Below are 8,351 nucleotides of genomic sequence, written 5' to 3'. Positions count from 1 at the left end.
TCTGTAGCCGGAACTCTGTGTGACCACGTGACTGGTACAGTGAGTATATTTCTAATGCGGAAATAATTTTAAACACAATAATTTAGTTATGAAGCGCTAGAAATGAAGAATATGAGTCCTCTCATTTTTAATAATAAGTATAATGTTTTTTCGTATGTAATTTTAAAGACTGGTATGCTTTTAGTGTGTGTGTGTGCGGGGGGAGGGGGGTGTTGATGTTATAATAAACTGTTGTTCAATTCCTAGTTAATGTTTCGATAATTCACAAAATGCAGTATACATTGGAACATTAATTATGGTAAAAACAACTGTGATTATACAAGTTCGTTTATGTGATTGTAGACTTTTATAGAACAAATGATGAATAATTTCGGTGATAAGTCATTTTTACCGTGTGTCTGTATAAACTTGGGTAAATGAGATAAGGTCTGATATCATCATGATTATTTCGTGCAGTCCCTGATCTTTCTTACGTTGTTGTAGATTTCGACCAACCGATAAACGGAACGGGATGAATATCTGCCATTCAGTCATTTGAAAGGTTACTGAAAAGTGACTGAATGGCATATTTGTATCATTCAGTCACCTTTCCTGACAATTCAGTTATAATTCAGTTGACTGAATGGCAGAGCTTCATTTAAGACGCAGAGTATTTTTTACCGAATTTGACATAAAAGGACCGATCGTTAAAAAAAACTGGACATACTTTTGAGTTCATCCCTGAACATGTGAAACATATTTCGATATTAATTCATCTAATTCTTTGTGAGAGGTTATTTTCAATAAGCAGTACACGACAAGGAAACATATCTAATTTAAGATTGGATCTCCGATGTGGGGGATATATTTCCTGGCCAATAACTAAAACTTGAAGGGCTTTAATTATTGACTTCTAAAGCCTCAAAAAGCTCTTCAGTAGTACATTGTCTCTCTCTCTCTCTCTCTCTCTCTCTCTCTCTCTCTCTCTCTCTCTCTCTCAATCAATCAAACTTATTCCCTTGTATATAAAGTGGTAAAAAGAAAAGAAACAAACAGCTTTTGTACAGAATTACTTATTGACAAATTATATTATAAACCTGTATAATTTAAACTCTTTGACGAAAAAAAACCTGTTTAATTGAATTACTCTATAACAAAAACAGAAACAAATAGGTTAAACATTGTCTATTTTACAAAGCAAATGAAATAAATACCTGTAGTATTGACTTCTTTTAAGAGGACCATTTTATTATTAAAACACAAATATACAAATTATTGCATCTTTTTTATCAAAAAACTTTAAAAATGAACGAGTTAAATATATAATCTTTTTTTTTCTTTTTTTTTTCAGTCGCCATTCTTGAACAAATAAATGGGCATTATTGGTATTTTAAAAAAATGAATAATTGGGTGGTCATGCATATATCTATTGTTTATAAATCCATGGAATCTATTGCATTTGTACAAATTATTTAGGTCAAGGAACTCTGAACATATTCGACTCAGATCATAAATCATTTTAAATAAAAGTGCACATTCAATCTCAGTATTGTTGATAAAATATCAAGATGGATAATTTAACTTCCGTATAGATATTAAAGTCAAATGTCTACTTATCTTTTTTATTCATTAAAAAAATACTTTTCACTAACCACATTTAAGTTGTTGAAGACACACTTCCTACTTGTAGACAACGATCAGGTTGTGGAATATTCTGTAGCCGGAACTTTGTGTGACCAAGTGACTGGTACAGTGAGTATATTTCTAATGCGGAAATAATTTTAAACACAATAATTTAGTTATGAAGCGCTAGAAATGAAGAATATGAGTCCTCTCATTTTCAATAATAAGTATAATGTTTTTTCGTATGTAATTTTAAAGACTGGTATGCTTTTAGTGTGTGTGTGCGGGGGGAGGGGGGTGTTGATGTTATAATAAACTGTTGTTCAATTCCTAGTTAATGTTTCGATAATTCACAAAATGCAGTATACATTGGAACATTAATTATGGTAAAAACAACTGTGATTATACAAGTTCGTTTATGTGATTGTAGACTTTTATAGAACAAATGATGAATAATTTCGGTGATAAGTCATTTTTACCGTGTGTCTGTATAAACTTGGGTAAATGAGATAAGGTCTGATATCATCATGATTATTTCGTGCAGTCCCTGATCTTTCTTACGTTGTTGTAGATTTCGACCAACCGATAAACGGAACGGGATGAATATCTGCCATTCAGTCATTTGAAAGGTGACTTAAAGGTTACTGAAAAGTGACTGAATGGCATATTTGTGTCATTCAGTCACCTTTCCTGACAATTCAGTTATAATTCAGTTGACTGAATGGCAGAAGTTCATTTAAGACGCAGAGTATTTTTTACCGAATTTGACATAAAAGGACCGATCGTTAAAAAAAACTGGACATACTTTTTAGTTCATCCCTGTACATGTGAAACATATTTCGATATTAATTCATCTAATTCTTTGTGAGAGGTTATTTTCAATAAGCTGTACACGACAAGGAAACATATCTAATTTAAGATTGGATCTCCGATGTGGGGGATATATTTCCTGGCCCATAACTAAAACTTGAAGGGCTTTAATTATTGACTTCTAAAGCCTCAAAAAACTCTTCAGTAGTACATTCTCTCTCTCTCTCTCTCTCTCTCTCTCTCTCTCAATCAATCAATCAAACTTATTCCCTTGTATATAAAGTGGTAAAAAGAAAAGAAACAAACAGCTTTTGTACAGAATTACTTATTGACAAATTATATTATAAACCTGTATAATTTAAACTCTTTGACGAAAAAAAACCTGTTTAATTGAATTACTCTATAACAAAAACAGAAACAAATAGGTAAAACATTGTCTATTTTACAAAGCAAATGAAATAAATACCTGTAGTATTGACTTCTTTTAAGAGGACCATTTTATTATTAAAACACAAATATACAAATTATTGCATCTTTTTTATCAAAAAACTTTAAAAAATGAACGAGTTAAATATATAATCTTTTTTTTTCTTTTTTTTTTCAGTCGCCATTCTTGAACAAATAAATGGGCATTATTGGTATTTTAAAAAAATGAATAATTGGGTGGTCATGCATATATCTATTGTTTATAAATCCATGGAATCTATTGCATTTGTACAAATTATTTAGGTCAAGGAACTCTGAGCATATTCGACTCAGATCATAAATCATTTTAAATAAAAGTGCACATTCAATCTCAATATTGTTGATAAAATATCAAGATGGATAATTTATCTTCCGTATAGATATTAAAGTCAAATGTCTACTTATCTTTTTTATTCATTAAAAAAATACTTTTCACTAACCACATTTAAGTTGTTGAAGACACACTTCCTACTTGTAGACAACGATCAGGTTGTAGAATATTCTGTAGCCGGAACTTTGTGTGACCAAGTGACTGGTACAGTGAGTATATTTCTAATGCGGAAATAATTTTAAACACAATAATTTAGTTATGAAGCGCTAGAAATGAAGAATATGAGTCCTCTCATTTTCAATAATAAGTATAATGTTTTTTCGTATGTAATTTTAAAGACTGGTATGCTTTTAGTGTGTGTGTGTGTGCGGGGGGAGGGGGGTGTTGATGTTATAATAAACTGTTGTTCAATTCCTAGTTAATGTTTAGATAATTCACAAAATGCAGTATACATTGGAACATTAATTATGGTAAAAACAACTGTGATTATACAAGTTCGTTTATCTGATTGTAGACATTTATAGAAAACGTGATGAATAATTTCGGTGATAAGTCATTTTTACCGTGTGTCTGTATAAACTTGGGTAAATGAGATAAGGTCTGATATCATCATGATTATTTCGTGCAGTCCCTGATCTTTCTTACGTTGTTGTAGATTTCGACCAACCGATAAACGGAACGGGATGAATATCTGCCATTCAGTCATTTGAAAGGTGACTTAAAGGTTACTGAAAAGTGACTGAATGGCATATTTGTGTCATTCAGTCACCTTTCCTGACAATTCAGTTATAATTCAGTTGACTGAATGGCAGAAGTTCATTTAAGACGCAGAGTATTTTTTACCGAATTTGACATAAAAGGACCGATCGTTAAAAAAAACTGGACATACTTTTGAGTTCATCCCTGTACATGTGAAACATATTTCGATATTAATTCATCTAATTCTTTGTGAGAGGTTATTTTCAATAAGCTGTACACGACAAGGAAACATATCTAATTTAAGATTGGATCTCCGATGTGGGGGATATATTTCCTGGCCAATTACTAAAAGTTGAAGGGCTTTAATTATTGACTTCTAAAGCCTCAAAAAGCTCTTCAGTAGTACATTCTCTCTCTCTCTCTCTCTCTCTCTCTCTCTCTCTCTCTCTCTCTCTCTCTCTCTCTCTCTCTCTCTCTCTCTCTCTCTGTCAATCAATCAAACTTATTCCCTTGTATATAAAGTTGTAAAAAGAAAAGAAACAAACAGCTTTTGTACAGAATTACTTATTGACAAATTATATTATAAAAACCTGTATAATTTATTAACTCTTTGACGATAAAAAAAAAACCTGTTTAATTGAATTACTCTATAACAAAAACAGAAACAAATAGGTAAAACATTGTCTATTTTACAAAGCAAATGAAATAAATACCTGCAGTATTGACTTCTTTTAAGAGGACCATTTTAACATTAAAACACAAATATACAAATTATTGCATCTTTTTTATCCAAAAACTTTAAAAATTAACGAGTTGAATATATAATCTTCTTTTTTTTTCTTTTTTTTTTTGGTCGCCATTCTTGAACAAATAAATGGGCATTATTGGTATTTTAAAAAAAATGAATAATTGGGTGGTCATGCATATATCTATTGTTTATAAATCCATGGAATCTATTGCATTTGTACAAATTATTTAGGTCAAGGAGCTCTGAGCATATTCGACTGAGATCATAAATCATTTTAAATAAAAGTGCACATTCAATCTCAATATTGTTGATAAAATATCAAGATGGATAATTTAACTTCCGTATAGATATTAAAGTCAAATGTCTACTTATCTTTTTTATTCATTAAAAAAAATACTTTTCACTAACCACATTTAAGTTGTTGAAGACACACTTCCTACTTGTAGACAACGATCAGGTTGTGGAATATTCTGTAGCCGGAACTTTGTGTGACCACGTGACTGGTACAGTGAGTATATTTCTAATGCGGAAATAATTTTAAACACAATAATTTAGTTATGAAGCGCTAGAAATGAAGAATATGAGTCCTCTCATTTTTAATAATAAGTATAATGTTTTTTCGTATGTAATTTTAAAGACTGGTATGCTTTTAGTGTGTGTGTGTGCGGGGGGAGGGGGGTGTTGATGTTATAATAAACTGTTGTTCAATTCCTAGTTAATGTTTCGATAATTCACAAAATGCAGTATACATTGGAACATTAATTATGGTAAAAACAACTGTGATTATACAAGTTCGTTTATGTGATTGTAGACTTTTATAGAACAAATGATGAATAATTTCGTTGAATAGTCATTTTTACCGGGTGCCTGTACAAAGTTGGGTAAATGAGTTAACGTCTGACATCATCAAGATTCTGTTGCGCAGCTCCTGATTTTTCTTACGTTGTTGTAGATTTCGACCAACCGATAAACGGAACGGGCTGAATCTCTGCCATTCAGTCATTTGAAAGGTGACTAAAAGGTAACTGAATAGTGACAGAATGGCATATTTGTGTCTTTCAGTCACATTTCCTGACCATTCAGTTATAATTCACTTGACTGAATAGCAGAGCTTCATCCTGCTCGGGGCGTGATGATTTCAGTTCTGTTATTTTTATAGAGTTATGAATTAACAAAAGAAATAAGTTCGAATCATACTCGTTAGATGTAAATATACAATGATAAATCAATCCTAACTTTTAAAATCACTAACCCCATACCTCTTTGGAATTCAAATTATTCTTCAAACTCCCGTTTTGTCATACACAAAATAATGATGTTTAACCTTCTGGTTTCGGTATTATCAAACAGAAAACTTAACGTCACTGCGACATTTTAAACGACGTCTTATTTTTTTGACGTTTTACTTAGAGGTGCATATTACGATACCGTAATTCCTTACTTACGTTTGTTTGGTACAGAGTTATAAGACAATTTAAATGCATGTATGGCTTGATAAGGATATCAACAGTTTCCCCATATTTAATAAAAGTAGTATTAGAGTACAATCGAAATATGATTAGCATTTTTTTTAAATGGGCGTTTTATTACCTTTTTTGTTTTGATTTGGCACTCAAACGCATGTACTAACTATCAATAGTGATAATTATATATAAAGCGGACTCTTGTTATATTGAAATGATTGAAAACAATACAGTGACTTTGTATTTGCTTAGCTATTTGGTTATACATATTGTAAAATAAATATTTCGTTTTTAATTTAAAAAAAGAATATTGTAGTAAAATTGAAAATGAAATTATTCTTAACTTTTAACCTAGCAAATTACAAGAAGCGATTGATAAGACAAATGCAATATCATGTTAACATATTTAGGATATACATGTATCACTCCCAAACGTTATCCAATCCCCATATATGATGCAGGTTTTAATTTAATATTATTGCAAACTTCATCCAAACGGCACTTTAAAATCAAGAAACTACCCATTAACAGTTCTCAATCTTTTGAATTTATCAAAAAAAATCTTTGTTATTGTGAGTACAAATCAGAGCTTATTTGCATTGGAAAATATTTTGATTCTTGGAATTGAGGGTTTCTAACACAGTAAACAATACAAATTTATGTTAGTTGACAAAGTTTTTATAACAGCAATTTTCTTATGCGCCATTAATTCCAAGAATGAAAAAAATAAACTCGACATACTATTGAGAAAAATTAAATTCGTCCCTGTTCATGTGGCACATGTTTTATATTCATTCATTTAATTCTATGTGAGTGATCTTTTTTAAAAAGCTGTTCACGACAAGGAAACATATCTAATTTAAGATTGGATCTCCGGTGTGAAGGATATATTTCCTGGACAATGACTTAAGTTTAAAGGGTTTTAGTTATGGCAACTAAAGACTCAATAACAGTAGTACATTGTGTGTGTGTGTCTCTCTCTCTCTCTCTTTCTCTCTCTCTTATTGCCTTGTTTTTTGAAATGGTAAAAAGAAAAAGAAAAGAAAGCTTTGCATAGAATTACTTATTCACAAACCAAAAAACAAATCATATCATTCAACAACTCTTTGACGATGCAAAGTAAAAAGTAGCTGTATATTTGAATTACTCTATAACAAAAACAGAAACAAATAGGTAAAACATTGACTATGTTACAAAGCAAAATAAAATAAATAGCTGTGGTAAAGACTTCTCTTAAGAGTACAGTTTTATATGTTTAAACAAATAACTACAAAAAAATTGCATCTTTTTTTATCCAAATATAAAGAAAATAAACGAGTTGTATATATATTTTGTTTCTTGGATTTTTTCGCCATTTTTGAACAAGGACAATATATAAAAAAAGATGGGTCGTCCTGCATGTATCTATTGTTGATAAACTCGTGAAATCTATCGAATTTGTACAAATTATTTAGTCGAAGAACTCTGAGTTGCAATATTTGACTAAGATCATGATTCACTTTAAATAAAAATCTACATTCAAGCGCAATATTGTTGATAAAAAATCAAGATAGATAATTTAACTTCCAGATCCATATTAAAATCAAATGTTTTACTATCTTTCAGATTCATTGAACAAAATACTTTTCACTTACTACATTTAACTTGTTGAAGACACTCTTGCTACTTGTAGACAACAATCAGGTTATGGAATGTTCTGTAGCGGGAACTTTGGGTAACTACGTGACTGGTACAATGGGTATAGTTCTAATCACAATAATTCTGTGTACACACTAATATGTTACCCGGAAGCTTGTGGTACCACGTGACTGGCACCACCAGTACATTACGTATGCGGAAATGATTTTATACACTCTTATTAAGTGTTAGAAATGAAAAATAGGATTATGATCTTTTTTATTAACTTGTATAAGTAAAATAATTTTTATTTAATGTAATGTTTAAGAGCGCTGGGCTTTAGATGTGTGTGCGCGGGATGGGGGGGGGGGGGGTGTTGTGTTGCTGTTGTATTAAAAGTGTAGTTCAATTCCCAGATATTGCTTAGATAATTCACAAAATGCAGTATAAATTGGAAGCTTAATTATGCTAGCAACATCTATGATTATACAAGATCACATGAAAGAAAATGAAAACATACCAGGTCTCTTAGTTCTTATTGACTTTGAGAAAGCCTTCGATTTTGTTACATGGTCCTTTAAATACAAAGCTCTAGAGGATTTGGCAATAATAATAT

At 30.9% G+C, this 8,351-nt stretch overlaps 1 long non-coding RNA gene across 1 annotated transcript; it reads right to left on the bottom strand.

The window, feature by feature from the left end:
- LOC128170435 (uncharacterized) lies at positions 1-7,845 on the bottom strand. Its single transcript, XR_008241834.1, has 5 exons — positions 7,753-7,845; positions 5,064-5,175; positions 3,318-3,429; positions 1,632-1,743; positions 1-51 (listed from the first exon to the last, which is right to left on the bottom strand). It is a non-coding gene; the product is annotated as an uncharacterized LOC128170435 (long non-coding RNA).
- Positions 7,846-8,351: the final 506 nt, after the last annotated feature.

The sequence above is a fragment of the Crassostrea angulata genome, chromosome 2, assembly GCF_025612915.1.
Source record: "Crassostrea angulata isolate pt1a10 chromosome 2, ASM2561291v2, whole genome shotgun sequence".
Lineage (NCBI taxonomy): Eukaryota > Metazoa > Mollusca > Bivalvia > Ostreida > Ostreidae > Magallana > Magallana angulata.
The sequence above is the reverse complement of the archived record's forward strand: the minus strand, read 5'-3'. Positions and strand labels throughout refer to the sequence as shown.